Source organism: Pygoscelis adeliae, unplaced genomic scaffold (assembly GCF_000699105.1).
Source record: "Pygoscelis adeliae isolate BGI_AS28 unplaced genomic scaffold, ASM69910v1 Scaffold314, whole genome shotgun sequence".
NCBI lineage: Eukaryota > Metazoa > Chordata > Aves > Sphenisciformes > Spheniscidae > Pygoscelis > Pygoscelis adeliae.
In genome coordinates this window covers 1,289,556-1,293,142 of record NW_008824668.1, presented here as the reverse complement: position 1 = coordinate 1,293,142, position 3,587 = coordinate 1,289,556, and positions in this window count along the sequence as shown.

Below are 3,587 nucleotides of genomic sequence, written 5' to 3'. Positions count from 1 at the left end.
ACCCCTACGCGCTCCCGGGGGCTGGGAGCCCGCTGCCAGGCCCGCCGATTATCCCTGCTCCCTGCCCTGCGTTCCCACCCACCCTCCGGATTTTCTCACCCTTCTCCTCCCCCTTCCCTCCCTGGCTGCCAGAATAACTCTCTCTCCCCTTCCCGCCAGGCCAGGTTCCCGGACCCCCACCTGGATGTGAAGCAGGCGCCTTTCCCAAGCCAGCACGGGCTGCTCCGGAGGGGTACGAACATGGGTCTCCTGGAGGAAGGATGCTCCCTGCCCCGCAGTTCAACCCCAGCATTGCCCTGGGCCAGCTTTTGGGGCAGAGACTAAAAGCCAGGCTTCCCAAGGCTTGAGGCTGTTCCCAGGTGGGGTTTGGGAACAGGCTGGTCTGCCACTAGCACACGTCAACCGGACACACTGGGGACGATGTACGAACAAGGTGTGGAGAAGGCAGCTCCTGGGAAAGACCCCCTAAGGAAGAGCGATGGACGCCACGTACTTCAGAGTAGACTGAACGACCCCATGACAAATAAAGAGAACTCCACCAGGGCGTTAAAATACTGTCCCTTTGCCCTGCTGGGGTATCCCTTTGTGTTGGGCAAACTGTCATCCACGGAGAGAAAAGTTAGTTAATTTATGAGACCAAAAGATGCGGTCACGGAGCGGCCATGGGAACTCCTAAGTTCATCAATTAACCACAACCAAAAGCCAGCTCAGAAACGACGACTGTAAACCAGCACGTTCCCACAAACCACCAGGCCACTGTGCCCAAGCGGACAGCAAGCTCGCGGCAGCGCGCGACGGCTTCCTTACAGCACTGCCCCGAAAGCCTCACACAGTCAGATAGGACTTCTTTTAATATTTCACTTTTTTTTAGCTCAGACCTGACCCATGCATTAGAAAAGCCCAGGGATGTCACTGAAAGGACACGCACAGATAAAAGGCAGTGCTGACACTGTAATATCTCTGAGTTATTCCTATACCACTCTGAGTTTAAAAGAAACATCTGTTAGCAAGGTATTTGGACTATGAATCCATCAAAATTTGTGAAATATTGCTATCGCCATTTCAAATGTATCACACTGTGTGTTATTCTTAACAAGGAAAAACAATTTTTGGAGTAGCTGCTGTGCAACTTTTTAAAGTTAAATAACATTTTCATTGAAAATACTCCAGTCTATAAACAAAGTTTATGCAAGGGCCTGTATAGCACTGCTCTTAAAACAGACCTCTGGATTTGGAAAAGCAACTCGCTCCCTCTTTGTGGGAGCAGCAGCGATAGGTTACGCTCTTCGTCTGAAGACCTCACTGGGATTTTGTTAGGATCAGAGAGCGGCCGTGTTTGAAATGTTTGTCACTGAGGAATTCGGTCCCACGGCACCCAGCGCCTGCTCTTGTAAGCCGTCCCGTTAAACCGAGATCCAAAAAGTTGCTTATGCCATGCTGGTTAACCATGCCTCTGTGCAAGGAGGTGGCCAGCTGGGGACAGAAAGCCAGTGGAGAGCAGTGTGGTTTAGGCTCTTGTAGGAGGCAACAGTGTATTTGAGTAGCTCATTGGTTACTAAGAAGTGTTAGTCATGGGGAAAGCTGTAGTATTTATTCCGTAAAATGTAAATACATAACCCAAACCACAAAGGAATAACCATGGATGGAAATAGTGTAGCATTTACTGAGGGAGCTGAAATGCATGTCTACAGAAGCTGTATTTCCTTAGCCCCATGGAGAGTAATTCACCTTGAACGTAGCTTCTGCTCAAGCCTGTGCAGTTACACATAGGCTGAATTCGGTCCAGGCACGCTAAACAACCGAGTGTGTTATATATTCCAACCAAAAAAGTGAATGCCAAAATGGAGCTAAAAATACAAATGTGGAAGGTCTGAAAAGCAAACACTGCTTAATTCAGCGGTAGATACAACATTGTGCGTTTTAAAGATCCAGCACATCAAAAATAGAGAACGTTATGTCTATGCTCAACGCAAGACACACCTCCCCTGCATCACATCTCGCGTGGGTGAGAGGGGGGGTGGTTCTTGCCCGTGATCCGGTCCCAGCCGTATTTGGGGTTCTGCTGCCGGGTTTTTTCCCCTCTGACTTCCGTGGAAAAACCTTCTGGGGATCTCTGCACCCGGACAGCAAGACCACTGGCCTCCTCTGGAAGCTAAGCACCAGGTCACAGGGGACGCCACCCTGCAAAGAATGGCCAGACAAAGAGGTGATTCATGTATGGGCAAGAAGACTTGTTTTGTCGGTGGCAGCGAGAAGCCCAGGAGCTGGCAGGCCTCCTGGAGTCCGGGTACCCAGCTCTGCTTGCAGAGGTCACTAGCCAAGGGGCAACTATTTGCTCTCTTTTGTTTCAACCCAGTAATGGTGGATTTGCCCAGATGAGTTCCTGATAAAATCCCAGCCACTAACATTTGACCCATTTCCAGGTTTCGTGTGCTCAGGACCTACCAGCGGGCCCTGCAGCTCGATGTTCAGCACCTCTAGAAATTAGGCCAGTTCTGTTTACAAGGCAAACTTTTCCCTTAATGGCAGCATTTCAGGAGATGCCTCTGGACTCTGGCAGAGAGAGACCTTCCCAAACCAGTTCTTGCATCTTCTGTTATTTTTAGAGCAGCTGCACTTTTTGGGCTCCAAAGTTTGCAAACAACCTGCCCTAGGAAACTCATCTCACCAGATTTGTGCTTGAGCAGAAACAAGCCTAAAACCATAAATAAATAAATAAAGTCATGTCAGAGACGTTTTAATTAGATGAATTACAGGAGGAGATGCCCGTAAGTGTGCTAAGATCAATTCCCTCCCACCCTTTCCTTTCAACTGCCTAAGCTTATCAATTAAAACAAAGAGAACTGAGCAAACAACTCCAAGGGATTACATTTTCCAAAGTAGCTCTTCACTAAACAGCCGGACTACAACCGCTGAAAACAAGTGCAGCTGCTTGAATGGCGAAAGGAACATTTTTTACAACCACTCTGAGATTTTTGTGACTTCTCTGAACGCTTCAGAGCTGGCCTGTTCTACCAGAATTTTCTACCTTCTCTTGAATAAAGAAATTCATCCTTCTGAAACACAGGACTGGGCCCAGCTTGGGCTTTAGTTCTGCTTTTCATTAAAGTGCCTCTGCTGAGGTGTCAGGACCACGTCTAGAACCTCTCCTGAGCTAAGAAGAGAATCAGGTTCAGGATTGTTGTTTTATTCCAAACAGGTTTTTTTTTACAAATACATACAAAAACACTGTGTGGGAACATTAAAAAAATGCAGTTATAAAAAGGCAATCTTTGGTAATGAGATAGACAGCAGTTGAAACAGTAGGATTGTCTGCTCTTTTCTATCTTTACGTTTTTAAGGGTTATTTTTATTGTTTTGCAAATGCTATTAAAAGATTGACTGTCCCACACAGGGAGAATCTTTAGTTGCTTTTACTTGATTCGTTCACTTTGTCACTTTTCGAAGATCCCAAAGACTGAGCAAGCCTAGAAATGTCACCCCTTGCTTTTCATACCTACATTGTCCGTCTTCCACTGTGAGAGTGTAAGGTCTCTGCTGCTAAATATTGTTCCTTAAGAGACGCTTGTGCAGTGCATCAAAACTAG